Raw genomic sequence first — 22,466 nt, 5'->3', positions numbered from 1 at the left:
ACCTTAAAATTACACAATTAAAAAGTGTCTGCTTTTTTTACACAGTATTCTTTGGTAAATTCATATGATTATCTATTCCATCCACATGAACTCCTTGTCAAAGTACAGATTTTTAGATTTAAAACACAAAAAAATTAATAAAAAATTCCTTAAAATACCATGCTTTAAAACTCATTAACAGTATCTTGAAAGCTTTAGGCTTTTATTTATGGGATTATCCAATCTATTAATAGTAACTTCCTGTTAAATTTAGTTTTTAAACTGTGGAATAACAAAGATCACGTGATAATAGCTTGCAAAACCATATTTTATAGAGATTACTTTAAATAAACAATATTTGACAGTAATTACAAGCAACTATCCAATATATCTACGAACTTTTCCCATTAATGTATGGAGTTTACTTTGAATAAACATACTTTTATAGTGATTAAAAAGCACTATTCAATATATCTACAGACTTTTATCATTAATGTATGGGGTTTACTTTCATAGGCCATTTGAGGCTAAAAAGACCTATTCTCTTTAGGTCTTGATGCACAGCTAACTGGTGTTTGGGCTATATATCAAAATCAAATGGTCATAAAAGGTGTATTTGTTGTCCCATCTTGGTTCACTCAAAACACTGAAGCTTTGATTTTAACTATATTTATTTTTTCAACAGATTCCACAAAATTGTTTTAGGTTAGTTAAAAGCAAAAAAATGTAATGAACTTGTATAAGAGTAACACAATGAATGTCAATTGATCCAACTAAAAATAAAAAACTTCTGATCAACAATATATTTAAGCTTACCTTTCAATATTTTATTTGGAGTAGTAACAATATACATTTATATTCAATTAATTAAAACATTAGGTTTTCATTCAATATTTTTTTCCAAATTAGATTGACACAAATCAAATGTTTGTCAACTGGTCCCACACAAATTTATTTCAACTGAATTTCGTTATGGACTTTATTCACCAACACATCAATATCATTTTGGTGCAATTGGTGAAAAAAAAATAATACCGTAAAATTATTAGCACTATAAAGTGTTGAAAAGTTTGCAAAATAATGTTTAGTTGTCAACAATTTTGATGATGCATTGCTTAGAATTCTGCCTATTCCGCAGAACACAGCGTCCAAATCAATGGATGGCTCATTCATAGAGTTTGTTCTTGAGCATCTGTACCTTGGTTGAGAGTTTGCTTGCATCTAGTTGAAAGAATCACTTGTGAAGTACCTCAAAGAAGGCTTAAAGGTTCTAAGGATAACTGAGGTTCAGTGCATAATTACACCTATTAAGAGTGCACGTGTAGAGGCGATGTCTCCCAAGTCATGCAGAACTTCAGCACCCTCGGTGACTATCCCAACATCAGCTGGAGGAGTGGTAGCATCACCTCCCTCAACACGGATGCTGTAAAGATAACTTGTCCAAGCTCCCTCGGAACGGCTATAGCATCAGATCCTTTACATAGGACAGAAAGAAAGTAGAAAAACAAATTATGAAATCACAAACAGATTTTGCAGAATTCTAAAGAGTAATGTTTGCATTTCAGGTGTCCTTTATGTAATGATTTAACAAAAATAGCATGATACAGTGCTATGTGTTTAAAAATTACAAGATGAAGTAGTGCTGGTGAATTAAATATTAGATACAATTGTGTATTATTTAATATACCTCACCAAGCACTTTATTTGGAGGGCGTGCAGTCTACTGCAAACCAACAGCTCTACCATAAATCTTTACTTTTACTAAGCTTAGATATTTAACAAGTGTTTCTATTATTTATTTTGCCCCCCTCATCTATGTCAATGGGGTAGACAATATTAGGAAAACTTTTCAATATAATGCACTATACAGGCAGTTGTCATTTTTGATTGCATTAGACAGCAGATATTCCTGATAAAATGCATTGAGTGTATATATTAGATTTCCCAAAAGAGACAAAAAACAAACAGATTTTCTGCAAATCGTAAGAAATGCACACCTGTGCATTCACTCAGTGCAGTGGACAGCATACATTAGATTGCTTTTCTTGTGTTTGGGTGCAATCTTTTGGGTGGCCCAGTATCTGTTTTATCATGTTTCTGGGTTTAAAAAACAAAGGGATGTGGTGTTTGTTGAAAATCCTCTTTCAATGTTTCACTGATCCACACTGTAAAAAAAGTTTTTTCACAGAAATATACTGTATTATTTTACAGATTTTTTCTTCATATAAATACCATGAAAATACAGAAAAATACTTTTATTAACAACATTAACCATAAAATAAAAGTTATAATCTGTATATTCATATAATAAGAAATTATAGTTTTTTTACAGGATTATTCCATTGCTTAATTGCCCTGAATGTAAAATTACATTGAATTCTATGTAAAAAGACAAAGAAATTCACATATTTAAAATTAAGACAACTTTCTGTTTTTTACTGTGAAACTTTAAATTTAAGGTAAATAAATGTCCAAAAAAACTATCGTAAAATAACAGTAAAAAGTCTGGCAGCAATAGTTGCCAAACACTTACCATAAAATTACAGTAAAGAACCTTAAATTATTCTACGGAATAATTCTGATTTTAAATACAGATATTTACAGTAAATATTGTCTGTATTTTTACAGTCCAACTGCTGTAAAATGAAAAGAAAATCTAATTTAAAAAATGTCTGTAAAATGTTAAACAAATGTATAAATCTGCATATAAACTGAAAAATATTGCAGAAATACCTTAAAATTACACAATTAAAAAGTGTCTGCTTTTTTACACAGTATTCTTTGGTAAATTCATATGATTATCTATTCCATCCACATGAACTCCTTGTCAAAGTACAGATTTTTAGATTTAAAACACAAAAAATTAATAAAAAATTCCTTAAAATACCATGCTTTAAAACTCATTAACAGTATCTTGAAAGCTTTAGGCTTTTATTTTATGGGATTATCCAATCTATTAATAGTAACTTCCTGTTAAATTTAGTTTTTAAACTGTGGAATAACAAAGATCACGTGATAATAGCTTGCAAAACCATATTTTTATAGAGATTACTTTAAATAAACAATATTTGACAGTAATTACAAGCAACTATCCAATATATCTACGAACTTTTCCCATTAATGTATGGAGTTTACTTTGAATAAACATACTTTTATAGTGATTAAAAAGCACTATTCAATATATCTACAGACTTTTATCATTAATGTATGGGGTTTACTTTCATAGGCCATTTGAGGCTAAAAAGACCTATTCTCTTTAGGTCTTGATGCACAGCTAACTGGTGTTTGGGCTATATATCAAAATCAAATGGTCATAAAAGGTGTATTTGTTGTCCCATCTTGGTTCACTCAAAACACTGAAGCTTTGATTTTAACTATATTTATTTTTTCAACAGATTCCACAAAATTGTTTTAGGTTAGTTAAAAGCAAAAAAATGTAATGAACTTGTATAAGAGTAACACAATGAATGTCAATTGATCCAACTAAAAATAAAAAACTTCTGATCAACAATATATTTAAGCTTACCTTTCAATATTTTATTTGGAGTAGTAACAATATACATTTATATTCAATTAATTAAAACATTAGGTTTTCATTCAATATTTTTTTTCCAAATTAGATTGACACAAATCAAATGTTTGTCAACTGGTCCCACACAAATTTATTTCAACTGAATTTCGTTATGGACTTTATTCACCAACACATCAATATCATTTTGGTGCAATTGGTGAAAAAAAATAATACCGTAAAATTATTAGCACTATAAAGTGTTGAAAAGTTTGCAAAATAATGTTTAGTTGTCAACAATTTTGATGATGCATTGCTTAGAATTCTGCCTATTCCGCAGAACACAGCGTCCAAATCAATGGATGGCTCATTCATAGAGTTTGTTCTTGAGCATCTGTACCTTGGTTGAGAGTTTGCTTGCATCTAGTTGAAAGAATCACTTGTGAAGTACCTCAAAGAAGGCTTAAAGGTTCTAAGGATAACTGAGGTTCAGTGCATAATTACACCTATTAAGAGTGCACGTGTAGAGGCGATGTCTCCCAAGTCATGCAGAACTTCAGCACCCTCGGTGACTATCCCAACATCAGCTGGAGGAGTGGTAGCATCACCTCCCTCAACACGGATGCTGTAAAGATAACTTGTCCAAGCTCCCTCGGAACGGCTATAGCATCAGATCCTTTACATAGGACAGAAAGAAAGTAGAAAAACAAATTATGAAATCACAAACAGATTTTGCAGAATTCTAAAGAGTAATGTTTGCATTTCAGGTGTCCTTTATGTAATGATTTAACAAAAATAGCATGATACAGTGCTATGTGTTTAAAAATTACAAGATGAAGTAGTGCTGGTGAATTAAATATTAGATACAATTGTGTATTATTTAATATACCTCACCAAGCACTTTATTTGGAGGGCGTGCAGTCTACTGCAAACCAACAGCTCTACCATAAATCTTTACTTTTACTAAGCTTAGATATTTAACAAGTGTTTCTATTATTTTGCCCCCCTCATCTATGTCAATGGGGTAGACAATATTAGGAAAACTTTTCAATATAATGCACTATACAGGCAGTTGTCATTTTTGATTGCATTAGACAGCAGATATTCCTGATAAAATGCATTGAGTGTATATATTAGATTTCCCAAAAGAGACAAAAAACAAACAGATTTTCTGCAAATCGTAAGAAAGTAACAAGGTTACAGTTGTGGTCAAAAGTTTACACACACTTCTAAAGAACATACACGTCATGGCTGTTTGGGTTTCCAATAATAACTACAACTCAAATTTTTCTGTGATTAATCTTTGTCACAAAAACATGTCATGAATTTTGGTACTTTTATGAATTTATTATGGGTCTTCTGAAGATGTGACCAAATCTACTGGGTTAAAAATATACATACAGCAATGTTAATATTTGTTTAAAAGTCCCATTGTCATTTTTACCTCAATTAGACACTTTTGGTAGCCATCCACAAGCTTCTGGTTCAATCATTGACCACTCCTCTTGATAGATTTGGAGCAGTTGAGTTAAATTTAACAAACAGATTTCTTTCTTTAAAATAGTTCACGTTCTCGATTGGGTTTAAGTCAGGTATGGTTGTGTACTGTTTAAAATTTTATGATACAAGTACCAAAAACACTTCTTACAACACTAAGAAGTACAAAACAAGTAAGCAGTAAGGGTGTGTATCTTCACTGGCCTCACGATTAAATTCAATTACGATTATCAGATCAACAATTTGGTTCGAATCTTGATGCGTCACCTCAAGGGTGGGAATTTCTAGTCACCTCATTACGATTATGAGGCTACGATGCGACTGTAAGACAAAACTATTTGTAACAAATCAAACAAATAGGTAGTATTGAAAATGCAGATATTTAATTTTACTTCATATAAATGCAGCTAACATTGCATAGCATTATTACAGCGTTATTACTGACCTCTTTTGCTGATATTTTTATTTTTGATGCTGCTGTTATTAGTATAGAGTCAGATTTGGTTTAACTATGCACTTTACAATGCAATCTAAATAGCAATTGTAAGTCGCTTTGGATAAAAGCGTCAGCTAAATGAATAAATGTAATGTCTCGTCTAGTGTAGTTACATGTTTGTTTCTTGTCTTGTAAGTTGTTTATGGTAATCTTGTATTGAGCACCATGGGCCTTGAGAAACGGCATTGGGTTCATTGTGTACTCGATATGTGGATGAATGACAACAAACAAATTTGAACTTGCAGCCAAAAAACGTCCTGCTCAGCTTCCAGACCGCAGTCTGAAGAGGAGACGTTACCTATCGCTAACTGCCTTCACTTTTCCAGCAGTTGGAGAACAGACAGACTTTAATTAACGGACAAACTGTAACCTACACTGTACATTTACAGCCAGACTAAAATGTAGCACTCATATTTTCCTCTGCTCTGCTCATTTTCACCGTCACCTACTGCCACCTGTCACGTAGCTGTCCTGTGAAGGAGGAGAGGTCGCTAGCTATCTGGTGATTCTGCGGAGGCAGCCATCGGCCCCGTGTTCACGACCAGCTAGAAGCCGGTGTGGTGAGGAGCGTCGATCTCCACATATGCCTCACCAGCGCGGTGGGAGCTGTAGAGATTCTGTATTGTGTTGCATATTTTCCACTGAATATCTTAATTAATTTAATTTACATAACAAACGCCATATCGTCTCTAATGTGAGACGAGATCGCCTTCAGTTGTTAAAACACCTTTTTTGTTACTAACTTAGAATAATTACATTAACTTGGGTCATCCTTTGTTTTTCCACCCGGTTTATTTATCTCTTTGTTAGTCCCCCACTCCTAGACAAGCTGGGGACGTAACAAGCTGTCTGTTTTTTGTTTCTTTATTTCAGGCAAAATCACAATTCATTTTCATGTATTTCATGGCAGATGGTTTTAACTGCCATGAAATACATGTTGTTTACAAGTGTATGTAAACTTTTGACCACAACTGTAGCCGTTTGGTTTAATGCAGGTAGTAACTACTGAAATTACCGACCGGGTTTTCTTTGAAGAGGATGTTTGGGTCTTCATCAGGTAGAAACCAATTGCCCTGAGGATGATCTCCCTCCTCTTTTCAACAGTTGCTAGAGAGACAAAAACAATACAGAAATACTTTAGGACTGCACATACACACATACTACACATTCTCACATGTCCAGTGATGTTAATGGTATGTGTCCTACATCTTTGGTTTCTTAAACTCTGAAAGGACACAATAAACTTGCTATGAACATGTCCAGGGAGGTACACCCTCCCCCATTACTACATTGTGAACAAATCTGTGTTGAAATCATAATAAACAAAAGAAACCTTGCTGTCAAATAAATTATGTTATTATCACGGTGAAGCCTCTGCCCTGCTATCTGTGTCAGGGCTGAGCGTCTCCACATAGACGCAAACACAGAGCCAACTTAATGGCCAGCAGAGAGGCCCGCAGGTAAAAACCTTAGTGAGTAAAAAGCCAGTATGTCATCAATACACCTGTTTAACAAGCGAATTGTATTTTGAGAAGCAAAGTTTCTGTTGCTCATTCCAAATGTCAATATATCCGATCCCTAAACATAGCTCTGGTCACTGATGTGTGTTTAAATAGTGAGGCAACTGCAAACAATAAAAAATATTTGTTTGAAAGTGGCACAAGTGTTGCTGTTTAGGCTTTGTGAGCAACAATCAAATCCCAAGTGAATACTCATCAGGGTATACACAGATGTTTTGGGTTTCTGACTGTTTACTACTCTCTATACATGTCAGAAGAGATGAGTCAACATCAACTTACTATTCTATAATGTTTTCTACCAATTGCAAAACATACCTTTGGGCCAAAAGTATGCGAAGTTCCCTTCCTGCAGAGCCTCCTTTCTTCTTCAACACACTGAGGAGATTGGAAGTGCGTTTGTCAACGAACTTTGAGACAGTGGAACAGTAGAAATCCTCGGAATTTCCACCTAGAAACATATTCCACAAGCACAACATATTATTGGTAGTTGAAGAGCAGCGTTATGCGCTCTCCTTTACCTGGGAAAGGGAAGAGGATGAAATAAAGTTTTGGAAATTCAGACAGAAAAAGAGGCACACTTTCGTAATTTTGTAGCAATACACTGACCTAAACGCCATGTCTACTCTGTGATGCCCTTCCCCCCCCCCCCATTTATAATAACAGATAGCTTGCACAGTTTTAGGCTAATAGTGACTCACTGAAGCTCATAAACACTTCAAACCATTGGCTGAATACAAGTCCAAAATATCTGTTTGTTAACAATTAAAATTAACGTTACCTGTTTTTAATCATGCAAAAACGTATCTTTTGCATTTATTATGACCAGTAAAATAAGCCTGATATCTGAAAGTATAGACAGGAACACAAGAGTAAAACTAATCTCTCCAAACCAAAGACACTGTGTTTCAAAAGCAGCCTATGAAGAGCTAAAGCTTAAGAGCTTAAACACAGACATGTAAAAACAGCTTTCTCTATGGACACCACAGCACAGGCTGAGGTGTTGAAGCGCCTGTAAACAGTGTTGATATCGACAGCAGAGGGTTCAAGTGTTCACGGATTGGCAGGCTCGGCGGGATAAAAACCGATCAACCTGGGTCATGCAGCAATGTTAGCTAGCTAACACATGTCCAAGAACCACCTCCCTGGGCTAGTTAACCTAACTGTTAACATTATACACCCGAAAAATGCAGGACGCCTTCTATCACAAACACAAAATACAATCATGCTTAATATGAAAATTATACAAAAAACAGTTACGGGTAAAAAGAACAGGTCCTTACCTCTTACAACTTCCAAAAACGAAGACCACCAGCAACTTGTCCGCCAAAATTAACTCAGAAGAAACAGTCAAGTGACATCGCACATGTGCTGGCTGAAATCTTCTTCTCCTTCTTTCGGTTTAACGGCAGCTGGCGCTGCAACACTGCCACCTTCTGGATGTAACAAGTACTCTTCTTCTTCTTAGTTAATGGCGGATTGCAAAAAACTTTTAAGTGCATACCGCCGTAACAAGTACTCAATCTAATCAGTTTTATTTAGCCTCAATTCATAACAAAGGTAATCTCATTACACTTTTCATATCGAGCAGGTCTAGAATATTATTACCAGAAACCCAACAATTCCCACCACTCCCTTTAACAGGTAGATACCTCAAGCAGAACACAGTATCTGGGTGGTTCGGCCATATGCTTCAATGACAACCCTAATTCACTGTTGTGATTAAACAACACTTTCATATTTTGTACAGATAGTGCGATTAGATGGACTTTAAGTATTTGAGAATTATGTATACTGCCCCCCCAACCCCTTCTCCCACCACACACTTCAGCACGGTGGTCTCATATGTAGACCTACTGTGTGTAAATATGTGTGTGTTAGTGTTTTACCTCTGGAAGCACCACATATAAGTGCCAACTCCAAGGAGTTAGACTTGTATTTAATTTATCAATTATGTGAAGAAGGGTTAACAGTGGCACTGTGACAGGTAGGACCAGCCATACATCTTAAAGCACTGTTATGAGCCTACAACTAGCCTGAACACCATCACTGCATCGCCTCAGCCACTCCACAGCTCAACTAGACAACCCACCAGCAAGTGCTCTTTGGATTAATCAATGTTATAATTTGAAGAGATTGTAATAGAGTAATGAATAAACCTCTTGCATCACTACTATCCTAACATGTTAGCAGTCACCATCTTTGGGTTCACAGTCATTAGGGAGGATCTATCTACCTCATTCCACTTTCTTGGAGGCCATGGGTTCATGATCCCCCAAGTCTACAGCCTATTTCAGATGTTGGACTAAAAATCATACTTTGTCCACTTTGGCTTCTGATGTTTGTTCCAACACAGCTCAAACCATCTGTAGATATGAATTTTCCTCCTATGGGGTGTGGAACATGTGAATGTTCATGCACACCAGTACCTCAAATGCCTTACTTGGGCCTGACAGAACCTCTGTGATCTGATCAACATCTGAAATTACACTGCAATTTACAAAGACAATAGCTATACAGGCTTCATGCACATATGACCCAGGCAAAGCATGTTTCATTAAGGTGTTACATTAATGCATTTAAATGGCTGCCTGTCCCACAGTGTTAAGTGTAGTGTCAGATGTTGCTTGATAATATCCTGCATTGGGATATAATAAATCTTGAATTGTGTGCTGCTGCCTTTTCATATACAGTTTATGGCTGCTGCCCGTGTGTCCCCTCCTTTAGGTCACTCCTGCATTTCCCTATTGTGTGTGCTTGTCCTTTTATGTCATATTGACATAATTGTACAACACATACCATCTGCTTATTTGAGAAAATATATGGGATTTCATAAAGGCTGTAAAAAAAAACACAATAGCTTTATGGGGAGCTTTTCATAGGCTGAGGTTATATGAGGGGACTAAACAAAAGGGAGACCACAAGTTGAATAAAGCTTTCCAATGGTGTTATTTTTTAAAAATTGAGCAATATATGAAAGATTGAGAAGTGATGTTAGGACTGAACAGTTCAACAAATGTTTCTGTAGCATCAACTACATCTTTGATAATCAGGGGGTGAAGGGATGTGAAACTTTAAAATGAATGAAAATACAGAAATTAAAAATAGTCTCTGAAGAGAGAGACTAATGTCCTTCAGAAATCAGGAAAGTGCGCGAATATTCAAATATTTGAATGCTGTACTCTCATTGGATGATTCATACTGCGCAGAGGCGACTTCGACCAATGACAATGTTTTACTTCGTCGACGTCATAACGTCAAGCTCGTTAGGAAGCAGACAGTCCGGGTAACGTCCGGCAGGATATCGACATTCAGCGTTCACTGAAGGTAAAGTAATGATTTTGTTTTTCTTAATATGAAGTTTCCTCCCAAGATATCAAGTTCTCATAAGTTAAGGTAACACTTAAGGGCGGCAGCTTGGAAAACGTTACGTTTTATTTTTCCTTTTTAATTTATCAGACTCCGTCTGGCATTAACGTTAGCTAACGTAACATTCTGCCAGTCCTTAATAAAACGTTATTACGTTATCCTTCAATGTGAATCATGCATTCGTCGTAACATTTCATACCCGTGGGTTAAGTTGCATTTGTCAGTTGTTAAGTTACATGATAAAACGATAACATTAACGGGCCTAACGTTAGTCCCTCTTGCTAACAAATAAAAGGCTGTGGCAGATTGTGACCTGCAGTGACAAAGACATATTTAAGTGACAGCTAAGTTAGTTAATGTGACTGTTAAGAATGCTAACGTTAGCTGTAGCACGTTTAGCCAGATAGCTTGATATTAATATTAATTAACTGCTCCTAAGGTTAACGTTACTGTTAACGTTACCGGTGTTATGCCGCGTACTAACGTTACTTAGTAAGACATAGATCTCATGTATTTTAGCTAACGTCAATTATTCTTTCTGAACAGAGAACCAGACTCATCACGAGTGAAAATAACGATTTGGGACCCAGAAAGGAGACTACGCTGAGGTCTGGACAGAGTGGACCATTTCGACAACTTCTCCGTGAGTGTTTAAAAAATTAGTAACAGAAGTTCATATGTAGACAGACTATAGGATGCTCAAGCAGTGTTTTCCCTATAATCCTGATCGCTGCTACTAAAATTTCCCACGATCGTTAAACTAGAAATGTTTCCACTCACACACTGTGAGCACAGTAACACTCAACCCTTGGCTCCCTTCCTCTCCTCGATCTTCAAACAACATCTACGTGACAGGTGCTGTTATAACAGCAGCGTAACTCTGAATCAGGAGGTGCGTAGCGAGTGTTTGATTGTCCGAGCGGTAGAAAGTGACGGTGAACGCGAGCGGAGGACAATATTCTGTCAGTAAATGTGCTGTGTCAGTTACAGCGTGTCAGCTTCTCAAAACTAAGAAAAGTCTGTTTGTTGTTTCCCACCTGCTGGAAAAGTGCATCCTGTCTGCGCTAGAAAACATCTCCCCTCCCCTTCAGACTGCCAGCTGAGCAGGAACGCTTCTACAGTAGGCTACATCTTTTGGCTGCTATGTAACTCAACATTAGCTCAATTTATAGAAAGAAACTGGAAGCTGTATTTTATTACTGCCTACTTGTCCAATGTTGAGAACATCAGTTAGAAACGTAGACTAAAGTGGTGTAGCGTACAGCTCTGTCTTGTAACGTTACAGACTGATTCAATTATTTTTCAGTTTTCAGATGAGTCTGAAAAAGTGGTTGTTAGGAAAAGAAAGGACAGTGGTGACTGGAGGAGCTGAGATTAATAAAGCAAATAAGTGATGCAAACTAGTCCTTATAAGCTAATGTGGAGTCGTTTCTTTTTAGATGTTAATGTGCAAATAAAATGCACCTCAGAAGGGAGGAGGTTTCTCATGTTGCCTATTTTTATATTAATGTCTTTACAGACATACAATCCTACATACAATCCTATCTATAATGATTCTGATGTCATATTATCAGGGTTTTAGGGGGTGAGGCCCAAAACATGCTGTGCCATAAATGTCTAATCAGTGTGGAGAGTATCATAACCAACCAAATTACTTTCCCCAAATCTACTGGTTGTAGTTCCTCCAGTAGACTGATCTTTGGGTGTTGGTTATTTATTATCTGCTCCAGCTTTTCACTATTTGTTCAGAGATATGGTGAAAATAATAGCCCAAGATGATGTGAAATTATATATTTGTCATTGAAAAACGTAACATTTTCTTGGGGGAAGTCAGGCTCCATTCTGAGGTGCATTTTATTTGCATCCAAATCCAAAAAGTCTCCTCATTAGCTAAAAAGAACTAGTTTGCATCACTTACTTGCTTTAATAACATCAGGTCCCCCAATCACCACCGTCCTTTCTTTTCCTAACAACCACTTTTTCAGACTCATTTGAAAACTGAAAAATAATGTGGAATGGAGCCTACCTGTCTGTAGGCTACAGGACACAGCTGTAGGCTACACCGGTTTAGTCTAAGTTTTTACCTGATGTTCTCAACATTGGACAAGAAGGTAGTAATAAAATTCAACTACCAGTTATTTTCTATAAATTGAGCTAATGTTGAGTTACATAGCAGCCAAAAGATGTAGCCTACTGTAGAAGCGTTCCTGCTCAGCTGGCAGTCTGAAGGGGAGGGGAGATGTTTTCTAGCGCAGACAGGCTTCACTTTTCCAGCAGGTGGGAAACAACAAACAGATTTTTCTTAGTCTTGAGAAGCTGACACGCTGTAACTGACACAGCACATTTACTGACAGAGTATTTTACTCCGCTCGCGTTCACCGTCACTTTCTACCGCTCGGACAATCAAACACTCGCTACGCACCTCCTGATTCAGAGTTACGCTGCTGTTATAACAGCACCTGTCACGTAGATGTTCTTTGAAGATCGAGCAGAGGAAGGGAGCCGAGCGTCGAGTGTTATTGTGCTCGCACAGTGTACAAGCGAAAATTAGTAGCGCATTAATATAATAATAGGTGTGGGAATTTTTATTAGCGGCGGTCACAATTCAGCAGTAAATAAATCTATGAATGTGCAACGATGTACTGTTCAAATCTCATCCTAATTTTAGAAAGCTAAAGAGATGTCTAACATACAATATCATACGTTATGAGCTGTGCTTTACCACATCTTTCTCACCCATGTTATGGTTCATATTCTGTGTTCAGTTTGACAAGGATCAAGAGGCCAAGGATCAGGTGGTGAGGGCAGAACCAACAGAGCAGACAGCTCTCCCACAGCCAGCCTCTGAACCTGCTCTACAGTCTGAATAGCCCGGGTGAAGTTAAACTCTCCTTTGCTGGTGCACCAGATGGCTGAGAACAGGATAGGCTGATGCCCTGGAAGCTAAGAGTGAGGCGGCAAAGGAGTTTGCAGGTGAGACTGCTGATTGCAGAGGAGCTGAAACCCACAGAGGACATGGGTCTCAATGAACACAAGGTGAGGATTGTATGGAAATCCAGCTGGTTTATTGCTGTTATGTAATCAGTGGGCTAATACACATCTTCACTTTTCAAATGGGGAAAAAAGCAGCAAGGTGTGAGTAGCCTAGTGCTCAAATATGCTATTGCAGTTAGCATCACATTAACTTTAGCTTTTAGGCCAGAAAGTCAGGATCATCTTTGGCATTCAGCTCACACAGACGGTTGCCTGGTTAATCACAGGGTTTATACACGCCCAAATACAGCACTACAGTGAATTAGCTAATGTTACCCGCTAACAGCCTAATCTGAAGAAGGTGTTAAAAGGTTAGCCAGAGTGCATTAAGACATTAAATACTGCTAATATCAGGGCATAAAATTAACAGCGGAGCAAATCTCGTTGAACTACGTTCAATGACAATAAAGCTTCTGATTCTGATTAAGCGGCAACCTAATGGCTCTGCTCTGGCGATGCTGTGAGGGTAGAAGGCAAAGTTACCATTGTGTGTAAATTGAAAACAATACGTTGATGTGTAGGAATTTTTACAAGCATGATACATCTTATCTATTTTTCAGGACAAGGCCTGGTGAGAGCCACTACAGAGGATCATAGCCATCGTTGGAATTCTGGAAGGACGTGGGTGAATATCAATCTGCCAAATGAACTTTTTTAGCATGCATATTCACATCTGTATATTAATTCTGATATGATACTATATATGACCTTGTTTGTTTGTTACTGGAAAGAAATTAGCTTCTATTGTTTTTGACTTTGAAGGACTTGACTGTGGTTTAAGCCTATGTGCATTTTCTAGATGTTGAGCATGAACAGAACTTTAAACAATGATTTACTGGGTGACTTTTATGGCGTTTTTCCATCACCAGTATGAACTCAACTCGGTTCATCCGTGCTCCGTTTTTCATTGCAGATAGTACCCAGAAATTTACCCCTCAATGTAGCTGGTCGTCATAGCAACGCGACACACAGCTGCCGCGACATAATGTTCAATGCGACACACAAACCAGCGACCCACAAACAGTCTCTTTTTTTAAGTTAAAACGTTTCAACATTGCTCAGAATGTAAAGACAGATAAGCGGTATGAAAACCTTCCAGCTGTGTTTTCCTCTGCCGTTGTTGCTGCAGCGGTCTGTGTGACGGCGGGAGTAGAGGGCTCTGTGAGCGGGTGGCTCATTTTAAAATGTTTCCCGGATTCTGCTCTGAACCTGCTCGGACTCTCAGCTACGGTTCCCCCTGCTTTGTACAGCAGCCAACAACCCGGTTCGCCAGTCGTTATGTGTGAACTACTCGACGCATAAAAACGACTCCCCGACACATTTCTGACACATCGCCAATGCCAGCCAGATATCTAACATGCCAAATATCTGGAGGAGTCTGCCGTCTCGAAATCCACATCCAGCCAATAAGAGCAGGCAGCTGCAGAGCAGGCAGCTACTTTTTCACCGCAAAACACTTTTTACTCCCCTCCAGCTCTCTCTTTAGCTCAGACGTTTCCTGCTACCTGCGTGTGCTAATCCATCCTTTCACCCAGATTCTTTGTCTTTATAATTGCTATCCTTATAATAACAAACAACAGCTGTTTTGTAGGTTTGCGTCATTTCCCGTTTCACATTTTATGTGTGTTTGTTGACAAAACGTGGTTTCACGTCAGTCACGTAGTGTGAACGCCACAACGACTTCAAGACTCCCGTCACAAGACGGCAAGTTGTGTAGTCTGAACAGCACGGCCAACGGCCGACGCTGAAAGTCGTATAGTCTGCACGAGCCTTTAGTTAGCCTAGCTATGAGAATAAATAAACGGAGTGCTCTCTCTCTCTTTTTTCTCTCTCACACACACACACAGACAGACACACCCGTGCTGCCGCTATCTCTCCCACATCAGATCCTCCCTCACTTAGCAGAACTTCTTGAGCATTTATCGTTATTTTGTTATGAGCGTGAGCTACTCTCTCCCAAAGCCCAGCAGAGAAGACTCAAACTGTGATGTTATCAGGTGTAAAATCTGGAGCCGCTTGTTAATAGACAATGAATGTGAAACTAATTTTGTAGAAAAAGAAAAACCCCACAACACTTATTTCATAGTGTCTATAAAATCTTTCTTAATTTATTGTTTTTGGAAAAGCTTCAAACCTTATATCAGATGATATCACAATTCATTTATGGTTTGTTCTTTGATTATTTTGTTTCAAAATTTAATCGGATAAACAGAAAACAAAAAAAACAGACAACGTTTTTTGTTGTTTTAAAACCAAAACGGAAAAATATTTATTTTGATAATTAATGTGTCCGATTAGTGTAGCTTTTTGTGTTACACTTAATAAACCTGCAGCAGATACACATAGGCAGTGGCGGTGCCTGATTAAATGTAGGATAATTAAGATGAGATTGAACATCAACACATTCAGTTTGTAACTCACTAGAAACTGGGACAGAAACGCCTCAGAAGTTACCCGAGAATGCTCTGGTTTTGAAGATTTCAGTATCAAATTAATTCAGTGATTCAGTAGTTGTCAGTACATCCAATGGTACTGACAACTATGAACTGTTATTAGTCAGGGCTCCAGACTAGCTTTATACACGTCCGTCTCTTATATGTCCAGAAAAAAATTGTATTATGAGATTAACATCATTATTTAATAGGAATTCATAATATTTAAGTCCACCTGACCAATAGGTACCCTGCTGTGCTTCCCTTCAGACTGTAGCCTTCTGAATGAGACAAGTGCACTGCACTTCATTGGAGGTAGCCTAAAAAACGAAACTAACACTGCCAATCAGGCAGACATCTCAGCAAAAATCCTCATGTTAACTTCTGCAGCTCCCAAACAGAGCCAGATTGTGCTTCAGGTGTTTATAATGCAAAACTCTACCAGCGAGTCTCCTGGCTGCTTCTCAGAGCGCACGCGGGTTATTTTACGATCACACCGTATGCCGAGTTGCATCAACTGGGTGGAGTTGATTATCGCCGCTAGTCGACGTTATCAGAATATAGATTTTTTTTTTCACTGCGTGAGAAGATTCATTCATTCATTCATTCATTCAACTAACCTACACAGCGCGATTGAGAGGTCAGCAAGCCTGAGAGAATAATGGATCTGTACCGCGGGAACAGGTGAGCAGCCAGCCTCCTGTGTGAGTCCGGCGTGACTGTAGTAACAACGTGAGAAGACGACCTCTGTTGTCATCAGCGCTCGGTCAGTTCAGTTTGTCATTTGCTAAGTGATTTTAATAAATAAACACATAAGCCTCTACAATCCCTTTCGTCCTAGAGGCGTCCTACAGAATATTCTTCTTCGTCCCAAACATATTTTCTATTGTCCCCAGGCCAACAGGGTTAGTCTCGAGCCCTGGTTATTAGTTAATTTGGCGAACTGCATATTAACAAATCATACATGGATTAAAATGTTTGGGTAATTGTTGTTCAGCCTTTATACACTGTTTCGACCTGACCTTTATTTTCTTCGCAAGATGGAAGAATTTAGAAAGTTGCGCGACGCTGCAGAGAGCCGCCAGCTGCAGTAACACATGGACTAGGCTATGCGTAAAATCAGGAGCATCCAGCCAGAGGGAATGACCACTGACAATGGAACGTGTGCACATAAACTGGAATGTTGCTTGTAATTACTGTCAAAAAATGAGAAAAGTTTGTAAATGTATTGGAGTTCCTTGTTATTACTGTCAAATTATGTTCATATAAGGTAAGTCCCATGCACTTACAAGAAAGGTCTGTATATATCGGAGTTGCTTATTATTACTGTCAAACAGTGTTTATATAAAGTAAACCCCATGAAGTAATGTAAAAGGTCTGTACATGTATTGGACAGTTGCTTGTAATTGCTATCAAATATTGTTTACATAAAATAAATGTGTATTTTTACATATATTGGAGAATTGCTTGTAATTACTGTCTATTAATGTCTATATAAAGTGAAACTATACATTAATGAGTAAATGTCATGTTGATATATTGAAAAGTTGATTTTAATTAATTGTAATTACTGTCAAGTATTGGTTATATAAGGTAACCCCCCATATATTAATGGTAAACGTATGTAGATATATTGGGAAGTTGGTTGTAATTACTGTAATAAAAATGTTTCTATAAGGTAAAGGCCCATACATTAAAGGTACAAATATTTAGAAATATTGGAGAGTTGCTTGTAATTATTGTCAAATAATGTTTATATAAAGTAACCCCCGTATTTAAATGGTAAAAATATGTAGAAATATTGGAGAGTTGCTTGTAATTACTGTCTAATAATGTTTCTATAAAGTAAACCCACATACATTAATGGTAAAAGCTTGTAAATTTATTGGAGATGTCTGTAATTACTGTCAAATAATGTATATATAAAGCAATAACTGTTAAAATTATGTTTCTGTAACTTAATATTACATGATCTTGGTTTTTTGTACAGGATAAAACCAATATTTAACAGGAATTTACTGTAAATGGATTGAATAATGGCATAAAATAAAAGTTTAAATCTATTAATATACTGGTATTAGGCTTTAAATTAGGGTATCTGAAGGTAAATTTACAACATTTTCTGTTTGCTTTACATAGAAAAGTCTTTACTTTGACAAGAAGTTCTTGTAGATAGATTGGATTATCTTAAAAATATACCAAGTAATACTGTATTAAAACAGCAGTCTTCTTTTTAATTATGTCATTTTAAGGTATTTCTGCAATATTTTTAGGTTTTTATACAGATTTATACATTCGTTTAACATTCAACAAATTTTCTTTTAACAGCAGTTTGACTAAAAATACAGAAAATGTTTACGGTACTTTTGCTGCCAGACTTTTTACCGTAATTTTACGATTTTATTTTTTTACAGTGCAGACATTTATCGAATCATAATGTTGTTGTGTTAATTCTTCTTTTCTTCGTCAGCCATACTGTTGGTGTTCTTGCTGGATCCTGTGGCTGTTTTCACAAAATTCCAGTTGGACATGTATTCTTCACAGTTAGGGTGAGCGCAAAGCAGGAGAGAGCCCAAATGCAAGACACTGAGAGCACAGTGTGAGATGAGTTCCAGGGTTTTAATCCATAACATGGAAAAAGCAAAACAAGGCTTACAGAGTGCAAGGACTGGCAACATCCAAAATCCAAAAAAGCAGGTGGGAGCAACACAGGTGAGTGGGATCAGGACTAATGAGACAGGCAGGAACAGAGACAGCAGGGGAAAACAGAGACAGGTATGCAGAGGAATACTGGGGGAACAGACATAACAGCTTACTAAACACTAAACTATATAAGATGTAACATATCAGAATTATATAAATAACAACTTAATTCAGACACAAGCAAAAAAAACTACAACCGACTGGGAAAACAGACTGAAGCTAGGATTAAACAGAACCAAGACCTGACAAAACCAAAATAATGCAAACACAGAAGTAGGAGTAAGTACAAAGACAATAACTAAGGCACAGAACTAAAATGCAGGGGTAAACCTAAACAAGACAGGTACAAAGTGAGCTAAACAGAACCTGCAAATGAACAATGGAAACAACAAGGCTAAACAGAGTACACAAGACAAGGAACAAAACCTCAAAACAGAAAACATGGACAAACTGTTACACAGAACGGGGTAGGGAACAGAAACGTGACCCACCAGGAAACAGGACAACAGTAAACATGGACCAGAAATAGGAAAAATACCGGAACACCACTTAACACCAACTGACAGATCATAACCAGATAAACAACATCAGGTAGAGGAAGCACACTGAGGTAGCAAGCAAACTATAAACTAAATCTAAACTAACAGAACGGCAACCGCGAATGTTGCCTATCCCAGCTGGCATCGGGCGAAAGGCGGGGTACACCCTGGACCGGTCGCCAGTCCATCGCATCCACACATAGACGAACAGCCACTCACGCTCACACCTAAGGACAATTTAGGGTCACCAATTAACCTTGTCTGCATGTCTTTGGATGGTGGGAGGAAGCCGGAGCACCTGGAGAGAACCCACGCAGACAGGGTTTTGAACCCACGACCTTCTTGCTGTGAGGCGACAGTGCCAACCACTGCACCACCGTGCCGCCCCGGGCCAAACTAATAACCAGACTAAATAACATAACCTCAGAATCAAATACCAAAACCCAGAAACAGAGAAACAAGAATCAAAATACAGCACAGAGAACTCAGGACAGGATCGTGACAGTATTTTAAGAAAGTATTCATAAAAAAAACCCTTACCTAAAAAGGACATGTTCTATTTTAAGGCACAATGTAATTTCAAGACATTGCCTATAGAATAAAAAGGAATTTCAATGGAAATTGGCCCCATGTTAAGTGAATTACATATTGCAAATTCATTCTAATTCTGTCCTGTGGCCGGGAATGTGGGAGAAAACTGTAATCCCCCCACACCAACTACTGTATCTCTGAACTATCTCATTTACCAAATCACACCAAGTGAGGCTAAATTCCCCTTTTGATATTTAATGTAATAACTTGTAATATATTTATCACTAAACCTCCCATGAAACAGTTTGGAGCCCTCCTGGGGAGGCTGGCCTCCCACTCTGCTCTAATGAAAGTCCCTCTGAACATGCCCCTGGTCTGTGCAGTCACATGACTCTCAGGAAGTAGCTTTCATTTTGGAGGGAAATCATCTACAAGAAGCAAAGTAAGCACCGATTGCAAGTAATGACCCAAACACAGCACTTATATTTATATTTAAATTCGTATTTATATATTCATGAATGGAGGAAGCAGGCTAATTAAGGGAAATCTCTTGTCCATGACACGAAAGAGTCCCCTTCCACGAATTATACACTATGCTAACTCTGTGTGGCTGTGCTCGCCTTTTTTACTTCATTCTCTTTCTATTCTCGTTTAAGTGTTAAATGTCCAGCAATTTAGCCCTGGGAAGACCATCTCAGCTGTTCAGGACTTAAGCAGCAACTAATTAATTAACGATATAATTTTAATCAGTACCTTAACGTCTTCACTATGGTAACCAATACGCAACAACAACATGGCCCGTAACGGAAGTTAACTGTTAGCTTAACGTTAAGCTCTACTAGCTTTGGTAGTAAGCTAGCAAGCTTCACTGTCCGTTAGCTGCGTTTTAGTAGTTAGAGAAGGTACCGGACTAAACCATGCAGCATCTGGTACGTAACATTACTTTATTTAAGCTTATTGTAGCAAAGTTGACACCAGTAAAAGAAGTTAATCGTTAGCTTAAAAACGCCAAAGTAATTAGGCATGACTAAATTTAGTGGTAACTTGCAAGATTCAACCTACATTTGCGGCCTTTTTAAATATCTTATTCTCGTTTTACACATGCTAACTGTTAGAGAAGATACTGGACTCAACCATGCAGCCTGGTAAGTAACATTATATGTAGGCTATATATTGTATATCACTTATATGTAATAAGCTCTGTGTTCACAATTTTGGTAGCCTACAGTTGTATGCTTCAGTTTTCCATAAAGTAAAGCCAGAACATGGTGAACCCACAAGAACAAATAGCTCTTAGTTAACATAGTGAAGGAGATGACAGAAAATCACAAGGAAAAGTACACACATGATATTAATTTAGTAATAAAAAGAATGAAAACCCCAATCCTATTATACGATGTGTTGGTGCTACCAAAAACTCATAGGGACATCCTATTATTTAGTAGCTATGTTTTCAAGCTCAAAATGATCAGATAATCTTAATAAGCATAGCTACTGTTGCACTGAACACACTGTTAAATGTTTGTCTGCTTTGAAACCTACTATAATGATATGAGTTAATGGTGTAACGGGGTAGACCTGTATCAGCCAATTTTGAGTGCAGTGGTAGTGTGAGGGGTGAGCACTTAGAGTGGGTGTGTATTTGGTGGGTGTGGTTTTGCACTTGGGTTAATTGCATGGGTATGGACTAATGGCAGACAGGTGTGCTTGGGCATGACATCCATCTGCAAACTATTTAACCAGCCACACACTAGGCTCAAGAGTCTTCTGTTTGTCTCCTGTGTGCAGTGTGCGGAGGCTGCTGATTCTTTGCAAGAGTGTGGTACACGGCTGGGTCGTGGTCTGGGGAGCTGCCAGTGTAGAGCCACCGCTACTTAGTAGAGTTACCAGAGGCCCAAGCAGTGAGGCTACAACCGACCAGCCTGTGACCACGCAGGAAGACGAAGTTGAGCACACCCAGCTACGACGAACTGCAGTTCCGTTTAACTAACAGTTTCCCCCATTTGAACTCTCTTTTTAACTATCTTAGCCTCAGTCTTGTTTTAACCCTTTGCATGTCTATTTTATACAAATAAATTTGGAGGCTATATTTTGTACAGCGTGTTCTATTGTTGCCCGCTTATTTTATACACTGTTTGGTCAATTGGGAACTAGTTTGGGGGTGTTACAATAACAATTGCCAATGTTTTTTCATGTTTATTTTCTTCATCTGCAGAGGGAATGGGAACAACTTTTGTGAGTGACTTTGGAAGGGCAGTGTATAAAAGATTGTGAGGTGTGTTAAAACTCTATGCTAATATTGTACATATTTGATTAACAGCATAATTAGAGCTGCCCGAATGTCATGTTTTGAGCTTCGACGCTTCAATAGTAATTAAGAGCGAATAATCAAAGCTTCGCCCCCCTGCTGAGTGAGGGGAGATCGGAGAGATAAGTCTGTGTGCCTGTGTGTGAGAGAGAGGGTGAAAGACAGAGAGCGCTCCGTTTATTTATTCTCATAGCTAGGCTAACTGAGTGACCAAATCTTTGTTTTTAACTTTATTATGGCAAGGCTAGCAGACCCAAGTGCAGGACTAAGAAAGGGAGAAATATATATTGCTGGTTAAAGGATCAGATATTGAGCAGCGGAAGAGCGAGGCAGAGGGAAAATATATGCCTGCCAAACCGGGTTGGTGGCTGCTGTACCGAGCAGGGGGAACCGTAGCTGAAAGTCCAGAGTGAGAGAGTCTGATCCGAGCAGGTCCAGAGCAGAATCCGGGAATAGTTTCGCCGGAGAGCGCACGGGATGAGCGGTGTCTCCGTAGCGGAACTAAAACTAACACGTTATTATGCAAGATTCACTTTAATTTAATTATACCGACA

The 22,466-nt window shown here is 37.9% G+C and overlaps 3 long non-coding RNA genes across 3 annotated transcripts; 2 read left to right on the top strand and 1 right to left on the bottom strand.

Moving 5' to 3' along the window:
* Nucleotides 1-3,342: 3,342 nt before the first annotated feature.
* Nucleotides 3,343-8,373, bottom strand: LOC119889284. Its single transcript, XR_005442037.1, has 4 exons — nt 8,281-8,373; nt 7,316-7,448; nt 6,500-6,587; nt 3,343-4,163 (listed from the first exon to the last, which is right to left on the bottom strand). It is a non-coding gene; the product is annotated as an uncharacterized LOC119889284 (long non-coding RNA).
* A 2,537-nt stretch (nt 8,374-10,910) lies between these two features.
* On the top strand, nt 10,911-14,540 carry LOC119889287. Its single transcript, XR_005442039.1, has 3 exons — nt 10,911-11,009; nt 13,132-13,402; nt 13,960-14,540. It is a non-coding gene; the product is annotated as an uncharacterized LOC119889287 (long non-coding RNA).
* Nucleotides 14,541-20,502: 5,962 nt separating this feature from the next.
* LOC119889286 lies at nt 20,503-21,700 on the top strand. Its single transcript, XR_005442038.1, has 2 exons — nt 20,503-20,749; nt 21,393-21,700. It is a non-coding gene; the product is annotated as an uncharacterized LOC119889286 (long non-coding RNA).
* Nucleotides 21,701-22,466: the final 766 nt, after the last annotated feature.

Source organism: Micropterus salmoides, unplaced genomic scaffold (genome assembly GCF_014851395.1).
Source record: "Micropterus salmoides isolate LMB-PRFRI ecotype aquatic unplaced genomic scaffold, ASM1485139v1 Ms_hic_scaffold_5, whole genome shotgun sequence".
In the NCBI taxonomy this organism is placed as follows: domain Eukaryota; kingdom Metazoa; phylum Chordata; class Actinopteri; order Centrarchiformes; family Centrarchidae; genus Micropterus; species Micropterus salmoides.
This window is presented reverse-complemented; position numbering and strand designations above follow the sequence as displayed.